Consider the following 20,447-nt stretch of genomic DNA (forward strand, 5'->3'; position numbering starts at 1 on the left):
TGGAACAAGGTGGGAATGAGGGAGTATAATGTTACCAGTCAGCCAAGCTTGAAAGTTCAATTATCTTTGACTCCCCTCTTTTCATTTCCAATCACATCTAATCAGTATTCATTTCCTGTTTATTATTTCTTCAAGTTCTCTCTTGCATTAGAATAGGAACAATATAGATAACCAGTCTTCTGAATACCTGAAGAATTTGAGTCACAATTTAAGCACCCCACCTCTCAGAATGTCCATGCTTATCTAACCTACATTACCTCCTGTGCTGACTTACATGGCTAATGACAGTGAACCTGATTATGAATATCTCAAAGAAAACAGAAACAATTTACTACTAAAACAGTAAGTTCTGAACTTAAGATGAGAATAAATGAATGAAAAATATTGACTAAACACTATATGAAAAGTACTATGCTAAGTACTGAGGATACAAATAGAAAAATAAGACAGGATAGAACTGACATACCAATGGGGGAAACAGCCAACACATATGGAATGTTTCACCTTTAAGTCATATGGAAAGATCCCATAGTCCTTAGATTGTAGCAGTAAAGTAGATGTCACAGTCTCTTCTTTAATATTTCATTTTTTATAATAGCTTTCCATCATTCAAAATACATGCAAAATATGATTAACCTATATTGGATTATTTGTTGTCTAGGAGAGGGAGGCAGGGGGAAGGGAAGGGGAAAAATTTGAAACCCAAGGTTTTGCAGAGGTAAATGTTAAAAACTATCTTTGCATGTATTTTGAAAATAAAAATCTATTGTTAAAAACAAAATATATATGCGGAGACAGTCCTTGGCACCCACCCCTGTTTAATCTCATTTCAAATGTTAAAATGATATCAGTTTATGATGTTGAACCATTTGATAGTAATAAAGACTTTCAGAAAGCACTTTCTTTTCTGGGTCTTCAGTATCTGTTACTATATTTATAGCACCTACAGGAGCAGTTGCCAGCCTGCATCTCTATGGGGGTTGCTTTCCAGGAGGATGACAGAGTATGCTGGGCTAAAAACATTGCTATGGGTTTAGGATCTTGAACTTTCTCCATTTCAGTCTGAAGGGAGATAGTGGTTGAGGTGATGGTATTGGTTTGATTTACTTGTTATATGCAGGTCCAATCTTTCCTTCAAGATGTTTTAGCTAGGATGACTTATCTGCTCTGTATGTGGCAGTCAGCTGGCAGTTGACAAGGATGATTGCCCCTTTTCTACAAAAGTTGCTTCCTTGAATGAGGGCTAGGAGGGCTGGGCTGAAAGCAGGACTAATAGTCGGGCTGTGGAGGAAGAGCTACTACTTTTTTCACTCTTGTACTTATCTGCTTATTGGTGGCAGTTTGAGAGCAATTGTGACCGGTGGTGATTGGGGAAAATGGGCTCTCTCGGAAATGATTTTGCTTTTCAGTTATGGCTGCAGGAGCTGAGCTGGAAGCAAGACTGTTGGTTTGGTGGAACACTTTAATTTCCAAGAGAAATAGTGGTCTAAGTCATATATGAGATTTAAGTTACCCGGCACTTCCCTCCCTCCCTCTCTCCTTCTTCTTCCTTCTTCCTTAGTTTCAGCAAGGCTGGCTTGATTAGAAACAAACAAAAACCTATAACCTCGAATTGAGACTATGTTTATACAACTGGAGTAACTATTAGGGCACTTCTAACAAAACCAACTTTTTAGCTCATTAGATTGTAGCATGTTTCTATCTTTAGTATAGAAAGGGTAAAGGGACCTTTAGTTTCCAGGCAAGCCCTCAGGCTAAGAATACATCAAGTATAAAAAGAAGCTTTATTTAATGCAACTAAAATACAAAACAAAAAGAACTCAAATCTTCTCTCAAAAAGTGTCAAAACAACTATTTTCCCCCCTCTCTTATTGGCCCTCACTATATAGCCTGCCAGATCCATGCTACCTTCTCTATGGATAAGGGCCTCCTCCAATGAGGGGAAAACCCTTAGTGTTGTTAGAGAATTGACCTCTGTTCCTCCCTTTAGGCTCTACTCAATCTATATAGCAATCTACATTTAAAATACTTGTTCAATTAAGCAACTGTTCCCCAGGTCTTCCTCTTATGTTTACTAGAGGTTAAAGGAAAACTTCCTTCCATTGAATTCCATCTTGCTAAGGACCTAGTCATCCAGAATTCTGATCTCTTCTGTCTCTACCAAAGAAAGAATTTAAAGGTGAATATTTTTCCCTTGACTTACAAAGTAGGTAACTCACAGTGCTAGTCAAAAACATGGTCCAAATTTTCTCCCCTTCATTTTGCCTTTATCTCTTGCCCTTTGCTTCTTCTCACTCATCTCTCTCTCTCTCTTTTTTTTTTTAATAGCCTTTTATTTACAGGTTATATGTATGGGTAACTTTACAGCATTAACAATTGCCAAACCTCTTGTTCCAATTTTTCACCTCTTACCCCCCACCCCCTCCCCTAGATGTCAAGATGACCAGTAGATGTTAAATACATTAAAATATAAATTAGATACACAATAAGTATACATGACCAAAACGTTATTTTGCTGTACAAAAAGAATCAGACTCTGAAATATTGTACAATTAGTTTGTTCTCACTCATCTCTTAACTTCTCTGCTTGGATTCTGGAAGTTAAGCAAATAAAAAAAACTTTTTAAAAGAAATTCTCTCTTTTCTCCACAGTAAACTTTATCTAGGAGTTTAGCATTCAAGAAGAATTCAGGTCAATTCAATAAACATTTATCAAATGCCTTTTACGTGCCCGACAAGGTGCTAGGGGTACAAGGACAAAAATGAAACAATCCTTGGCCTAAAAGACTTGTTCATTTCAATGGAGGATACAACATAATACACATATGACTAAATCCAAGCTATACACAAAAATAAAAACAAAATATTCTCTGAGGAAGGACATTACCAATCAAGGAAATCAGGAAGTCTCCTTTAGGAGAGAGTAATAATAGCTAGCATTTATGTAATATCTTGAGATTTGCAAAACAGTTTTTAAATTTCTCATTTGATCCTCACAACAACCCAAGGAGATAGGTATTATTGTTATTCCAATTTTATAGCTGAAGAAATTGAGGCAAAGAATCAATGACTTGCTTAGCATCACACAGCCATTAAATGTTTAAGGTAGGATTTGATCTACCTGATTCAAGGTTTAAGTGTTTTATCCACTGCACCATCTAGCTGCCTAAAGATGGCATTTGGGCTGAATTTTGCAGAAAAGGTGATTCAATGAAGGTGAGGTGAGGAAGGAAGGAAGGGAACAGAGAGATGAATGTCATAATGGGAAGAGCAAGAAGATTAATGTGGAGTAGTACATGGGGGGGAGTAATGGGGATGATTAAATGGAGACAATAAAAGCACCAACTTCTGATGGTAGGTATGAGGATCAAATGAGATAGTTATTTGTAAAGTGCTTTGCAAAAATCTTGACCTGACATGTGGCTATCATACGGACAGACTAGAGTGAAATTATGAAGGACTTCAAATGCTAAATGGATAAGTCTGTATTTCACCCAGAAATGAAAGGAAGCCACTGAAGTTCTTTAAGCAGGGGAATCGCAGGAGCATACTGTACTTTAGTAGGATCAATTTGGCAAAGTATAGAGAATGGATGATGGCAAGGAGAGGTTAGATTTAGGGAGACCAATTAAGAAGCAATTGCAGTCAATGGACCACGGGAAAGGTAGTGAGGGATTGAACCAGAATGATTGTGGTTAAACAGATGAAGTGTAGACTAGAGAGAACTTATAAATTAGATAGAAGGGATAAGGTTTTATATAGAAGTTGCTAACTTGAGTGATTGGAAGAATGGTGATATCATCAAGGAAAAAAGAAAAATTAGTGGGTACGGGGATCCTAAGTAGATGATAATTAATTTTAGAACATGTTGAGTTTGCGATGCCAATGGAGCATGTATGTAACTGAAGAGAGTTGGGAACATGAGCTTAGAGTTCAGAAAAGGTAAGAGGGCTGGATATTTAGATTTAGATAACAGCTACATAGAGAAGATATTTGAAGCCACCATAGTTATGGGGATCAGTGAGGGAAGAAAGGAGGGAAAGAGAAAGTGGGGAAGAGAGAGAGAGTACAAAAAAGCCAGTTATCATTTCTTTTAATTTTTGTGATTTGCCTGAAAGAGTATGTACCCAAGTTTGCAATACATTTCATTCCTATAGAAATTTCCAGTTGGGGGTGGGGTGCTGCAAGAGAAACAGATTTAATCTGTCAAAGGTGAGAAAGTCAGAACCCAAGTTAAAAACAGGGATGGAACTGGATAAGAGGTCAAAAAACATGGGGAGTTCAAATCTCTTTTTTCATGTTCTTTTTGCCTGTCATTAGTTTTATTTTTGGAAAAGACTTATCCCCACAGTTTTCTTATTCATATCCCATATTCACCAGCAATCCATATAAGATCTTATGGTTAGCCATTCTCCAATTAATGGGTATCTACTTTGTTTCTAAATCTTAGATATCAAGAAAAAGTGCTGCTATAAATATTTTGTAGAATATGAGGAGTTTTTTCCCCCTTATTGATGGCTTCCTTAAGGTGTAAACCCAATATCAGTCTTATGTTCAAAAGGAATGAGCATTTTATTTAATTGCCTAATTCTAGATCCTTTTCAACATAGCTGTACCATTTTATAGTTTTACTAACAATATGTGCCATTCCATAACTCCTCAAAGATTGTTGCCATTTTTTGGATTGTTTTTAAAAACTAGTTTATAGGACATAAGATAAACTTTAGATCTGTGGTTTTTTGTTTTGTTTTGTGTTTCTCTTATTGATTTAAAACACTTTTATATGGTTGAAAGTATCTTGCAATTCATTTTTTTGAGATGAACTTTTTTTCATATCTCTTGACCCTTTTTTTTGGGAATGGCAATTGCATATAGCTATATATTTCTATGCACACACAAAACCTTTGTTTTTATTCTATTTATTCATTAACACATGTATTTTATGTATCTTACATATCAAACCCTTTTCAGAGAAATTTGATACAAATATTTTTTCCTGTTTGATCACTTTCATTATCTTTCTCTATTAATGTTGTCTACCTATAAGTTTTTTGGTTTCAAGTTCCCTCTTCTGCTACAAATAGTATTATATTACTTCAGTTATTTTACTTTTATCCTTTTTTTTTAAATTTGGCTTTATTCCTACTCACTCTCTTCACTTTACTCTTGAGCTCCTCTTTTTGGTTGTTTTCCCTCTTCCTTTAGAGTTTTATTTATCAGTTTTTTTTCTTATGCTTTTATTTGGTTATATATTTCCTACTTCTTTTTTCTTCTCAGTTAATCAAGTAGATTTCTCCTTTTTCTCTTCTCTTTCAGCTAATCCTGTTCATTACTTTTTAAAATCTCATTTTTGCACTCATTTCCAAAAAAAGTATTTTTCTCACTCTTATTCATTTTCTCTTTCTGTTTATTCTAGACTCTTATTCCCTAATTCATGACTCCTATAATTATTTGATCTCTCTTCTCTCTGTATTCTTCATACAATTACAGTTTCTAAGGTATCCATTGTAAACTTTTTCCTCTAGCTTCTTTCTGCCACTGCCTTATAGGACTTACCCCATGTATTCCTTTTTTTCCCCATTATGCCTCACTCCCAGAACAATGTCAATTTTTGTAATGTCAGGGAGGACACTGCACTATATAATAGAGCCTTTCCTATACTACATCCCTGATTACTTAGCTCATCACTAATTTATACTCTCTCTTATTGACCAATTTTCTAGATATTTTCAAGGAAATCTTCTGCTCATGTCGCATTCTTCCATGTGCCATTTGTTCTTAGGGGTTCCAACTCCCTTTTTTTCCAGGCCTTAGCATAAATCTCTCATTTTCCTTTATCCACCATGTCTCTTCTTCCACCGACGCATTTATCAGTGGAATCTCCTCCCACTTTCCCAGTAAAGCCTTATTTTTTGCTTCCTCACTTTTCAGTCTTGTCTCCTTCTTCCTTATTTACTCTCCTGTAGGCTTTTTTTCTTTTTGAGACCATAGAGGTCACCTTCCTCTCATTTCTGACCCTTCCCTTAATACTAGTGTATTTGTTACTCTTTTTTATCTCTCTGCTCTTCTCCCCCTATCTTATGTGCCCTCCCAAGTTGTCATATGGTTCTCCCCATTCCCTCAGCCCATGCATCATTGACTCATAGTAGACAGGGTATTGTCTATAATACTCCCTGTCCTCTTCACTGTTCTTTCTATAAGATTTCTGCCTTCTCTCCAGTCTCCTTGTGCATATTTAGAAAAACAAAAACCTCTCATTGGTCGCTCTATGGTCACTCTTGTTGCCATCTTTGCCCATTGCATTTATTTGATCCTCTTGAATTTCTGTGTTTGAGGATGTTTGAGAGGCAAATGACTATTTCAGTATGGTTTTCTTTATAAAAATATTTCAAACTCTTCCTTATAATTGAACATCCATCTGTCCATCAATTGGGGAATGGCTGAATAAGCTACAATATATAAGTGTAATAGAATATTTTTATTCTATAAGAAGTAATAATGATGAGATTGATTTCAGGATAGGCCACTCTGGACTGCATCCTGCGCTCGAATGTTTGACAGATTATTTTATTCCACCTTCCCTTTTTCTAGTGGGTACAAAATAGTTTTACATTATTTGAATGTCCTTTCCTTGGTATTTTGAAGTTCTTTCCCTGAATGGTTTATAGAACTTGTTTTTGAATTGCATTGTGAAATTTAACTACTATATATTTTTGAGTTTTTAATTGTGTATAAATAATCTGTCAAGTCTTTCCATTGGAATTTCATTTTCTATGTTCAGACACTCTGGGCAGTTCTTTTTTTTTATCATTTCCTTCCTTATAATATTATTGGTTTTTTGCTCTATCATGTTCTTCTCAGAACTGTGATTCTTAACCTGCCTCTGCAAAATCCATGCTCTAGATCTATATGTTTTGCTTGAATAGTGAACATTTTTTAATATTATTGTTTTTTGCTTCTCTTCTTGTAGGTTGTCCTTCATTTCTATGTATTTGCATTTTCAATCTATTTTTCTCCCCATCTCACTTCCCTCCCCAAGGCTTGCCAGTAAAAACTCAAGTTTTTTCTATTCTGCTCATTATTTTTGCTGTGTAGGTCAAATTCTGCTTTTACAATTCTTATCTTTTGTTGTATCCTGCTTTCTAAAGCCCCTAAGTTGGGGTGACAAGATGTACTGTGCTTTCTAGAGCCTCCATGCCAGGGTAAAAAAACATACCATCTTAGTGGAGGGGTGAGGAGGTGAGACTCCCAAGGATGGTTGAAATATGGAGTCTGTTTATTCCAAATTCTCTAACCCTTATATACCCTCATACCCTTATATAACCAAAGTAACACTGGGCATGCGCTAAGTATATACTGCACATGGGACCACATAAACAACTGCAATTGTGTGTGGTTTGCCACCTGCTATCTTTGCCACCTGGTCTTACTCTACTTTAATCACAATACAGGTTGTCACTGCCCCCTGACTTCTCAGGAAGACTGGGAGCCTTAGGGGAAATGGGGAGCCAAACCAGATATTGTTAGCAAGTTTCCTCTGGGCTGAAGGGTCTTATACCTTACCCAGAGTTACCCCACTATCTGTGGCCCTCTACAATTTTTCTTTCAAACTACTCAGGAAGAGCATGTGGTAGTTCCATGTTTTCTTCAAATTTCACAGGATCCCCTGTCTTGAAAAGTATTAGATGACTTTCCTTTATTTTGCAGTATTTATTCAGATTTATTCATAGTTATAGATTTATTCATTACTCACTTGCTAGCACTGGAGACCATATAAACTTCTATTATTGTATTTTTTCTTTTAACTTATTTGTTTATGGTCAAGATCTCTGAGATTTTTTTTCCTGAAAATTTTAGTACCTTCAGTCTTTTCTTCCCTTTGTTCTCCTTATTCACTTGTTTACTTCTTCCCCTGTGATAGTCTTTTCCTTGGGTGTTGGATCTCAAAGCATTGCACAATTCACAGTTTACCAGCCTAAGTTCTCTGTCCCCATCTGACTTACATACAGGTGGTCAGAACTTTTCCCCTGTCCTCCCCATCCTGGTTCTTTTTTACGGGGCTGGTGGTTCACAGCAACTGTGAACAGTTTCATACATGCACAGTGCTGTCTGATTACCTGTCTCACTTCCTCTGTTCCTCAGTTAGCACCAGGAATTCAGAGCCTGTTTTCCCCAGAACTGCCAGTTTAGAGCTTTGCAGTCCCAGTACTTCAATGATACTGTTCCTGACAGGCTTTTGATCCTGAAAAGCTTTGGACAGTGTGGCTGTTGAAGCCCAAGAAGGCTTCCAAAGCCTGAAGACATAGTCTTGATAACCCTGGAAAGGAGAGAGAACTAGGATATAAGGGGAAACTTATGTCATATCCTTGGATTAGTTGGTACAACTTCACTACCAGGAGCATAATAGGTGGGAAAGAGATGCTGAAGTGAACTCAGGGTTCACTATGGGACTATGGGACCATTGAAATGAAATTCAGGAACTGTTGTGATATCTGTTAGAAACAAACAAATGCTCTGTATACTCAAGTGTACAAATGAATGTACTAAAGTCAGAGTGTTGTCATATTTTTATATATGAAGATATACATACTTGTACACATATGTGTACTCATACATACATATATATGTATGTATATATATATACATACATATATAGTGTGCTTATAATTTTTAGCTATTCTCGGCAGTAATTCTGCAAACAAAAAAAAATTCAAATTAGAACAATCAAATACTTCACAAAAGCAGTGATCCTGGGTAAGGTTTCAATGGACTCCATAAAAAAGGTTCTCACATCAGGAAAATGACTGTTTGATATTTAGAGATGAGTATTAAATTGGTTGTAGTCTATTGGTGGGAAATGAAGTGGAGAACTGAGAAAATTATTCTGATAATTAAGCCTCCAACTTAAATAAATCCTGTTCCCTTTCTCCAAATTAAACCAAACCAAAATTCAAACTCTTTTCACCTAAATAATCTGAATTATGATAAAACTTTTTGAAGGGGATCTAAATATAAAGTAGCTGAATTTGCTTTAACTTAATTTGGTATTTTGGAATGTAAAACACTTGGTTTCACTGTGCAGTATACTGAAATGAATCATTGGCATGATTAGTGCTATGCAATAAATTTTAAAGTTAAAACAGAAGTCATTATTCTTTTTCTAGAACCTGTTCCCAATTTCTCTCTCTCCCTTAATGGCATCGCTATTCTACTCAGAATAAATCTCAGCTAAATCTCCAAGAGTATAAAGGAATTGTGGGAAGACGAAACTGAAGGTTTCTCTCTTTACCATAAAGGAAGGCTACACATATTTGATTCCTTTCTTTTCCTCACCCTGCTCTTATGTTTATACCCAATTAATTGATCAATCTTCAAGTTTTTAACATTCCACTTCTAAACTTTTATTCCATCTTTCCCCCTCTTCATTTCTATCGCTCTCATCCTAGTCCACGTCTTCATTCTCTTGCCTGAACTGTGTAGGCACACCTTCTATAAAGTTTTTTTTTTTTCTTTTCCTTCAAAATAGTCTTTCAGAATCACCCAAGTTTCATTACTGAACATAAACTTTAGGCAATCCCAGAATAGCTCAGCTCAGTCTAGTTCCCAAGTCCAATTTTTGTTCTTCACTTGGGTTTTTAACTATCACTGAAAGATATTAAGTGTTTTATTTAGTTGACTAATGGGAAAGGGGGAGGTGTGCTCTTATTTGCAGCAGTTCCATTCACAGCAAAAAGCTGAATGTGAAATTTGTTTCTCTTACATATTTTTGGAACACAGAGGAAAAGAAAAGAGTAGGTATAGGTAGGAATAGGATTTTCATTTCTTTCTTTCTTTTTTCCCCTGAGGCAATTGGGGGTAAGTGACTTGCCCAGAGTCACACAGTCAGGAAGTGTTAAGTGCCTGAGACCAGATATGAACTCAGATCCTCCTGACTTCAGGGCTGGTGCTCTTTTCAATGTGCCACCTAGCTGCCCCAGGAATAGGATTTGAAACTTGTAGCCCAGATTTGTAGATTTAGAGTAATTGTCTCTTTGCTTGTTCTCTTTTTATGATCTCTGGAAAGGAATATCAGGATGACTCAGTCCTTAATCCCCAGACTCTGAATCAATTACTGTTTTTTTGTTTTGTTTTGTTTTGTTTTTATGAGGGCATCAGAGTTGAAGACTTTTTTTGGGTGGGTATTGATTAATTTTTTTGGAGTAGAGGTTCTTAGCATGAAGTCTGTGAACTTGTTTAAGTATTCTGATGACTATATTTTAATGTAATTGGTTTCTTTTATGCATTTGTGTATGGTGTTTTATACAGAGAATGTTTATCATTTTGTTTATTACTAGTCATTTTATGTATTGAAATATATTCTGAGAGTGATCCCATAGACTTCACTAGATCATTTCAGAGAAGCCAAAGCGATCTATGACATAAAAAGATTAACAATACCTGTTATCTAGAGAAGGATTGTAACATTATTATCCCCCATCCCACCTCACACACATATACTCTGCTCTGGATTATAGTACATGCATTCATATATATATTCATTCATTCACACAATACATAATATATACATGTGTTCATATGTGTAAAACACACATATACAATGGTGTGTACATACCTATATATAAGCACACACATATATATGCATATGTATTTATATATACATACATATACATATAGTCTCAAAAGTCTTAGTGCAGTTTTAAGCATTAGTAACATAATTAAACTTTTGGAACATCCTGTATGTAATTTACATTTACATATACATATATATATATCTGTGTGTGAATGTCTATGCATATATATGTATTTATGTAGACATATAATATATGTGTATTTACATATATTACATACATATTATATATTATTATTTATCATATGTATTATATTATTATTATACTATATATTATTATATTACACATATACACATGTATATGTACATATATACAAATACATAGATATAAACAATGTCCTGGGTCATATCTGGCCAAATCTTAAACTATAAGTTAGGGAATTCTTAAGAATTCCTCATTTTCCTCTCTGTTTTCTAATGACAGCCAGCATAATGTGGGGAGTGAGGGAGATGGGACTTTATGGACCCCAGAGACAGACGTGGATAAAAAAAAAGGAATTTGTTTTTAATTCCAGGGAGCCTGGAAAACTCCCTAGGGATACTTCCATTGCATCAGGAGAGAAGGAAAAGCAGGATCAAGTTGAAGGCCGATTATAACATTGATTTTATCAGAGGCTGAGGCTATTCAGGTTATGCAGTCAAAGAGCAGAGATAAAATTGATGTACTCTGATCAAACTAACCTGAACATTATAATGAACTCAGTGTGGTAAGAGTGTAGGTGGAACAGACAGGTGAGACTAGAAAGCATAGTTAACAGTGATGCCTCTGATGTTGAAACTTTTGGGGATTTTCCTTCTCCTATGTTATTACTGTAATGGGAATGGGGTATTTACTGGTATATCTGCTGGTTTGGAATTGTGCTTTGATCTGCTCCAGAATCAGGGAATATGGCCAGTGATTAAACTGCATTTCTGATTGAATTTAGAGTTACCTATATAATTTTATCAACTGGGCTTATTCCCAGTCTTTCATCAAAAGTAAAGCGGGAACCAGTATTGAGCACTGTGTATGACAGACTATCCCCTTCTTCCGTCATGTTAAATTATTTGCTTAAGATGGTATGGAGTCTAGAGACACCGTCTCAGTAATAACAAGCATTGGTTAAGAACATGAGCTTTGGCAGATTTAATACATTTGTTTGTTTTATGTCTAAGATTCTTCATCTGTAAAATGAAGGAATTGAATCTAATGCCTCTTCCAGCTGTAACAGTCAAATCTAAGAGATTTTAAAGGAGGATCTAAATGAGGAGGTCCATGACTGGCCAGTAAGGTACTTCACTCCAGTTAAGGTGACAGTTCTGCTTATATAGTATATATAAGTTCTGCCTCTGTACTTACATAAGAAGGGTCAGAGTTGAGACAAAAAAGAGTGAGAAATGTCAGTAAAGGATAAAAATGGATTTTGAGCCCATGCATCTAAGAGTCAGGTTTTTCAGGATTAGAGAGAACAGGGCTCACCATGGCCTTAATTTTTGTTGTAACACTATGATAAGTCCTAAAGTATTTACGGGTTTGGGTTTAGGATAGCAGAAGAGAACCTGTAAGAAGAAGTAAGAGCAAGAGGATGTTAGGATTAGGCTGGTTGTGTGGGGTGATGTCTTGGCTTGTGTGTGAATTGGATTTAAGCGAGGCAGGATTAAACAGAGTTGTCAACTTCACTTTGTCTTCCAGTCATTGAGGTCCAGGGCAGGACAAGAGACAGGATGACTGGCAATGGCCTGGATACAGTGATGACCTTGCTCTCTTTGATGTCTGACCAAGCTCTAAACACTCTATGGTTCCTGCTTCAGATAGCTTCATGGCTGTTGGAATAACTTGTTCTTATCTCCCCACCCCACCCCATTCACTGTGGGAAGTCTTCACCTGCTTGGGGTAGATATTCCCCTAACTCACCAACAGATTTGAGGTTTATCAGTTACCATCAACCTAGTTTAGCCCATCTGCCAAAACGGTTTTGTAGGATGTGGCCTCTGTTCTTGATACAGGTGAACCACAGGTGAGAATTGAGAGCCAGGGAGACACCGAAGGTGAATGAGCATTCCTGAAAAGGGTTTAGCCAGCATTCATGTCAGAAGCACCAGTCCTTCTGGAATACCCTTACACCATCTGGTGAAACACCTGAATTCTACAAAGTATGGATATACTGTACCTATATGAACCTGTATTTTAGTTACATATGTCCTAAAGATTTGGGCGATATGCCAGTTAATAATGTTAGGCCATGGCTTTGTTGCACTAGTATCTTACTAGTCCCCCAACATCTCTATCTTTCTTCCACATCTTTCCCAGATTGGATCCATCTTAAACTAGACTATAGATTGTTCTTAAAGCACAAATTCAATAATTTTGCGTATTTTCTAAAAATAACCTTCATTGGCTCCTGATTACCAATCAGAAAATTCTAAACACCTTATCTATTACATCCAGTGATGTAAGGCAGGACATAATGCATAGCATTTTTGATTGGTAGACCTTACTTAGCTAGATTTCTGCCCCTAATATCTAGCTTGTGAATTAGGCAAAGCACTTTAATTTCTCCAAGCTAGTTTTCTTGTCTGTGAAATGGGGATAGTAATGCATAATAGACTGTTAGGAAGTTTAAGGAAGATAATTCATGTAAACACTTTATACATATCATGACACATCATGGCACAGTGGATAAATGACTTACCAGAAACCCAAGTTCAATTTGTATGGTTTATACCTAGTAGCTCTGTGACCCTGGGCAAATCATTTAAACCTTCAGTACCCCAGATGGAGCTTTAAAACTATACATTATTGATGAGTTACTGATCTGTCTTGGTGGAAGGGAGTTTCCATACTAGGAATTCATCACCTCAGTGAAGGAGAAAATAGTGGGGAAGCATCTAAGAAATATGAAATAAGGAGGGGAAAAGAGAGAAACATTGATAAATGGTTTCAGTTTTTTTTCAGTGAAATATGAGGCAGGGTTATCAGATGAGGTGGGGGTGGAGGGAGAGTTATAAAGTTTTTTAGAGGCATGAAAAGCAATGGGAAAGCTGATATGTTGAGTGTGATATAATGAATTATTTAAGGGAATATAAAAAGATTGCCTTGTCATAGTAAAGGTCTAGTTAAAATTATGTAAAATTTGTAGTGGACCCAGTCAAAGGGTGGGTATCTTTATTTAGGAGCATGTGAATAGGAGTGAGAATAGTTGTGGTAGTAATCTAAGGCTGAGGCATAACAAGTCAAGATAGGAGATAGAATAAGGGGCAGAGGGCTCTAGAAGAGAGAATACCATAAGATTAACCTGGTTTCTCAAGGGGGGGGCAATATAAGAAAGAATCAGGGATTATGGCCTAAGAAAAAATTGAATAATTGAAGGATTGGAGATTTTAGGGTTGCAAGGCAGAGGGAAAGGTGGATGACAACGATCGGATAAAGGAATTTCAGAATTCATGAATGTGAAAGTGCAACACTTGTCAGTGATGGTAGAATCAAGAGTATGACTATCTTTGTGCATAGCTAAGATTATGGGAAATGAGTAAGTTGAGGAATTGTGATTTGAAAGAGTATCATGTATCTTAGGTCTCCTAGAATGAGGACAGAATTTAGAGAGAAGAGAAAGACTGTGAACCAGGAAATGGATTTATTAGAAGTATTGATTCTTAGAAGTATTGATCATACCTAGATAACAGCCACCAAAATCTTGAGTGATAAATATGATTTGAATGAAACTCAAAGGAGGAAAGGTTACTAAGTTATAGAAGTATATGGAGAACTTGGAAATGACAATGGGAAGTCAGGAAAATTCTAAATCTTCTACCATGACCAGTGAGTTGGGGATTATGAGTGAAAGTATAACCAGTGCTATAAATGATGACCAATGAAATTGTGTCTCAGTAAGTTCAAGAAGAGGAGGATTGATGATAATGTTGATGATTATGATGATGATGATAATAATAACAATAATAATAACTAACATTTATATAGCTCTTCCTACATGTCAGGTCTGTACTAAGTGCATTTCAATTGATATTTCATTTGATCCTCGCAATAACCCTGGAAGATAGGTGCCATTATTATTCTCATTTTACATTTGAGGAAACATAGGCAAAGATTAAATGACTTGCCTGGGATCACACAACTAGTTAAGTGCCTGAGGTTGATAAAGGAAAAAGTTCAAGATGAAAGCAAGTTTATTACCTATGGAGCATGCGTTATAGAGACCACGTTGAGTGGACCTGAGGGAGGGCAGGTTGATTTAATGGAAATGAGAATAAGTGAATGGGCAATGATGAAAGAGGTCATAAAGATTTCAATGACACCTGGGTGTTCAGAATCACTGAAGAGGTATTGCTATTTGTCCTTCATTTTCAAAGAGAACCAATGACATAGGGTGATGACTTGCACGAACTGGAGTTATGTGAAGCAGAGTTGCATAGTCAGGTAAAATCAGGTTTACAGATTCATCAGACTCCAGTGGCAAGACAAAAGTTGGAACTTCTGGTGATGGCCCACTTTGCTGTGGATGATTTTGGAATTTTCAATGTCTGACCAAGCTCTAAATGCTCTAGTCTTGTGACCATTGCAACACATTGTTCTCATCCACTCATTCCACTGGGGGATGTCTCCCTATGCTTAGGTTTAATATCCCCCTAACAAACTGATGGGTTTGAAAGCCCCTTGGTTGTCCTCAACCTTATTTAGTCTATCTATCTGCCAAGACAGTTTTACCAAGGAGTGGTCCCTGTGCATGCTACGTGTTCCTGGAGTCACAGCTGAGACCCTGGTAAGAGGAGAACACTGAAGCCTGAATGAGCAGTACTGAAAAGGGCTTAATTAAGGAAACCCTCCTACCAGAGGAGCCTGCCTTCCATGAACAATCCGTACCCTCCATGCTGGAAAGGGTATGACAGGGGAGCAGTGGGATTGGACCTTTTTTACCATATAAATATTCCAGGCATGGAATTGCCAGTCAATGAATAAATCACAGTGTAGAGCCATCCCACTGTATGCGGTAATGGAGTGACGCTAGAATGGGGGTTGAGGAGGAGGAGTTGAAGTCAGCACATATAGATCCGACCATGAGGTGGTAGGTTGTGGGAGATGGTGACAGAAAGGCTGAGGTAACGGCTGGCCCAAGTTTGATACATTCTCATGGGTATTTGTATTTTAATGGGAACTCGGAGACAAAGAAAAGCATCTGGTAGGTGATTATGGTTCTGAGTCTTTAAGGCACCAGAACCATGTTCAATAGCTGAGGACTCAGCCTGTCCTGGACATAGATAGCTAATCTGTAAATAGACTGTCTTGTTTTCTATCTACGGCTTGTGATATAGAGTAGCAGCTTCGTCCAGTATTGGCCCGGCTTTATATAAGGCCATTTATATAAAACCCAGGAAAAAGACCCTATTCCTTGTTGTTTCACTTGAATTTCTGCCCAAGAGAGGGGTTTGTTCAAAGAAATGGCTGATACTATGCAATTTGAATGACCTTTTGTTGCATGACCTACTCAAGGCATTCTATATTTGTAGCTTTTGATAGTCATTTTCTTCTTTCTAGTGCTAAGGTTCTTAACCATTTTTTGTGTCATGGACCCCTCTTTTGGCTAGTCTATGAATTCCATTGCAGAATAATTATTTTAAATGCTAAAATAAAATACAAAAGATTGCAAAGGCAGTAAGTTATATTAAAGTAGTTATAAAATTGTTATAAAATAAATTTACAAACACCAGATTAAGAATCTGGTGCTAAGTGTTATCAAGGATTGGAAATTAGTTCATGAGAGGCATCAGTTGTCTCCAGTTTTTCTGAGTTGTTTTCAGTTTTGGAAGTTCCATTGGCCAGTAAATTAAGGGGATTAAGATAGCAAATGGCTAATTGTGAGATCTAAGTGAACCACAATGAATCCATTTTGTAACTCAATTCTCAGCTCAATTTCCTTTCTATTCAATGATGGGTTCAACTTCTGTCTAACCAGAAAACTATTCAATTGTGGGAGCTGGAGTACACTTTACCTTGCTGTTTGGACCTAGGCTGGATAGCTGGAACACCTCTACTTGTTCTTTAGTGATCTTTAACTAAGAACTTAGGTTATACTAACTAAAAACCTGGTCAGATCCAAAGACTGATGCAAGGAGTTTTCTCACATTATGTATTTATTTTATTTTATGATTTTATTTTTTTGTTAAAGCTTTTTATTTTCAAAACATTATACATTTCAAGTCACCCATATGTTTTATTTGAAAACTAGTCCCGTACTGATCAAACAAGTATTGTTTCTATGCTCCTTTGATTGTTCACACAGTCTTGGGGGGAGTGGGATATACCTCTTTTTATGATTTTGGGAATTACACTTGTTCACTCTCACCCTTTCAACTTGGAAAATCCCTAATCTTTCCCTCAATTAGAAATAATATTGCCTAATTTTCTGTCCTGGTTAATTATTTTCTTTTAATTAATTTGTATTACTTGATTAATTGTTTTTAATATATAAAAGATTGTTTCTCCTGTATTCAAGGTCCAGGCCTAAGTTGAGAAGGAGTGGTCTCAGCTTGTTGAGAATTGGTGTACACGAACTGATGCTGAGTGAAATGAGCAGGACCAGGAGATCATTATATACTTCAACAACAATACTATATGATGACCAGTTCTGATGGACCTGGCCATCCTCAGCAAGGAGATCAACCAAATCATTTCCAATGGAGCAGTAATGAACTGAACCAGCTATGCCCAGAGAAAGAACTCTGGGTGATAACTAAAAACAATTACATTGAACTCCCAATCCCTATATTTATGCCCACCTGCATTTTTGATTTCCTTCACAAGCTAATTGTACAATATTTCAGAGTCTGATTCTTTTTGTACAGCAAAATAACGGTTTGGTCATGTATACTTATTGTGTATCTAATTTATATTTTAATATATTTAACATCTACTGGTCATCCTGCCATCTGGGGGAGGACGTGGGGGGTAAGAGGTGAAAAATTGGAACAAGAGGTTTGGCAATTGTTAATGCTGTAAAATTACCCATACATATAACCTGTAAATAAAAGGCTATTAAATAAATAAAAATAAATAAATAAATAAAAAAGAGAATTGGTGTACATTGCTTAATAAATCAAAATACTTGGAAGCTTTAATTTTTGTTTCCTCAGTCATTTCATCTTTCACCCACTATAGTGGATTAGACAGAAAGGTTTTGGAGCCTGGCAATGAGTTAGTTAAAGAGCCATTAAGACATAGCATGAAAGAGTAAAAAGAATCTTGTATGTGGACTAAGAAAATCTTAGTTTTTGTTTCTGGTTCTAGCACCCTCATTAGCTATATGACTTAAGTCAAGGTTGATTCATTTCTTTGAGATTGTTTATTCATCTGTAGTATGATGATAACATCTACATAATCTAGCATACTAGGTGGTTAGGAGGATCAGTCATTTATTAAATGTATATTGGTTTTATCATTATTATTATAAATGGAAAGAACAATAATGATATCTTAAAGGCCTCTTTGCCTTATATGTAGGTGATTCTGTATTCTCAAAAGAAGTGTGAGAAGAACAGAGGCTCTGGGAGAGTCTGCTAAATGGGAAATATGAAAATAACATTAATAACAATAATAGATAATGTATAACTAGGTCTAGTCTTCCTTAAAAGAGTAAGACAGCTACATATCTCAGTAGACAGAGCACCAAGAGTGGAGTCAGGAAGACATGAATTTAAATCCAGCCTCAAATACTACTAGAAATCATATTACATAGTACATTAATCAAATACTACCAGAAATATGACTATGGGCAAGTCACTTAACCTCAGTTTAATATCCATATAATATATACAATCCACTAGAGAATGAAAAGACAAACTACTCCAGTATCTTTTGTCAAAAACATAAACTTCATATATAGTGTGGTCCATATATTTATGAGGAGTCAGACATGACTCTATATGTCTTCCTTGGGGCAAAGAAGCTCATCAGAGGTTTGGCCATCAGATGACATATGGTTTGGCTGCAACAACTCACTAAGTGGGCAAAAATACAAAACATTGATTATGAAAATGATGGTAACACTGGTTGGTATTAAGGAAAGAGAACTGGCTGCTGACTCTGAAGATCAGTGTTTGAATCCGGTCTTTACAGCCTATTACTTTGCTGGCCACAGGAAAGTTATTCAGTTTTTTCTCCTGTAAGATTATGGGTTTGCATTAAATGAACCCTTAGACTGTTTCCAGTTCTGAACTCCAGGATCTGGTGATGAGCATTAACAACTGGCTAATGTTCAGCAGATCTTGTTTCTAAATGTCAAGGTTGTGAGATCCCACCAGTATCTACCCACTAGAGGGAGAAATCCACAGACAAACAGAAACACTAACAAGAGATTTAAAAAAGAAAAGCTTCGCCATCCAAAGGAATGAATCTCTAATAAAAGAATTTTAGCTACTGTGACAAGTCCACGGTAAAGTTATGTGTTTGTTAGGGTTGGTCCCTATTTGTATTTACTTAATAACTTTTTACAGGTGACTCTTCTTTGCCTATAGATAAGAGTAATCTTTTAACAATTTCCTAAAAAACTAGGAGAATTCAGTTCTGATGTAGGTTCCAGAATCAGTGGTTCTCAAACTTTTGTTTTCAGTATCTTTATCCTATTACAAATTATTGAGGATATCTTCTAAGCGTTTTTGTTTATCTGGATTGTATTTATAGACATTTACCATATTGGAAATAAAACTATTTTTGAATTTGTAGACCCTCTAAAAGGATTTCAGAGATCCCCAGGATTCTCTAGACCATATTTTGAGAACCACTGGTCTAGATGGTCACTGTTTTTCATTTTTTCAAAGCACTAACATATTTTAGGATAGGGAGAAGAACTGGACTTCTATTCCATTGATTTCTGATGAGGAAACTCCCTCTACCAAAGAAGAATTTTAGAGAGTTGCCTAGAGCACTGAGAGGTTTAATGATCTGTCCATGTTCACATATCCAGTTAGGACTAAAATTCAAAATGTTCCTGGCTCTGAAGCCAACTCTCTGTCTACTGTACCATGTTGCCTTTCACTGATATACTTTAAAGTAGAAAAAATAAATAGATAAAAAGCAGTTTCTTTTTTTTTCCCATGGGAAGGATGAGATAGCAGTTTTCTCAGGTCCCCCAAGAAGAGTACAGATATATTTCTGCATAGTGGATAAGGAAGAAGCATGAAGCAAAGAAGCAGAGAACTACCAGGAGGTAGTTCTTAATAGCTCTCTCAGTGCAAGAAAAAGTGTTGAGAGCAGAAGGAAATAGAAAAGTAAACAAGCTGGAAATAAGGATAGAGTTAGTATTTCTAAAGTTGTATTGAAGAGAGAGCATCAGGGGCCATTTGCATGCAGCAATGCCTATCAGAAATGATAAATGTTTCTGGAAAATCCGACACAGGAATAACAGTGTTAGAATGGCACATGCTCCTAGTCTTTAGAGTTAGAGACTTTCAAATGCTTCTTGTCTGTGACAAACATTTTGGCTCTAGGTCATATTCAACATAATGAACCACTGACCTATTTGGTCATCAAGACTCATCTCAAGTCTCTCACTTCTTTTTTTTTCCCCCTGAAGCAATTAGAGTTAAGTGACTTGCCCAGAGTCACACAGCTAGGAAGTGTTCAGTGTCTGAGACCAAAGTCTCTTACTTCTATCTCCTCAAATTCTAGTCGTTCTTTTCTTGAAACTTTTAGAGTAATGAAGTCAGAAATATATAGTATGGCTCCCCATTTCACACTTTCTTGTACTGATTGATGCTACTTATTGTGGTGATTCTTGATACCCTAAGGCTGATGAGGTTACCTATTTTCATCACAGTTTCTAGTACTACT

At 36.3% G+C, this 20,447-nt stretch overlaps 1 long non-coding RNA gene across 1 annotated transcript in view; it reads left to right on the forward strand.

The window, feature by feature from the left end:
• The window catches only part of LOC116422391, a 33,008-nt gene extending 15,786 nt beyond the window's left edge, over nucleotides 1–17,222 (forward strand). The window contains exon 3 of the long non-coding RNA XR_004233006.1: nucleotides 17,116–17,222. This is a non-coding gene — a long non-coding RNA (uncharacterized LOC116422391). The remainder of the gene's footprint in view (nucleotides 1–17,115) is intronic.
• The last annotated feature ends 3,225 nt before the right edge of the window (nucleotides 17,223–20,447 follow it).

Source organism: Sarcophilus harrisii, chromosome 3, assembly GCF_902635505.1.
Source record: "Sarcophilus harrisii chromosome 3, mSarHar1.11, whole genome shotgun sequence".
Lineage (NCBI taxonomy): Eukaryota > Metazoa > Chordata > Mammalia > Dasyuromorphia > Dasyuridae > Sarcophilus > Sarcophilus harrisii.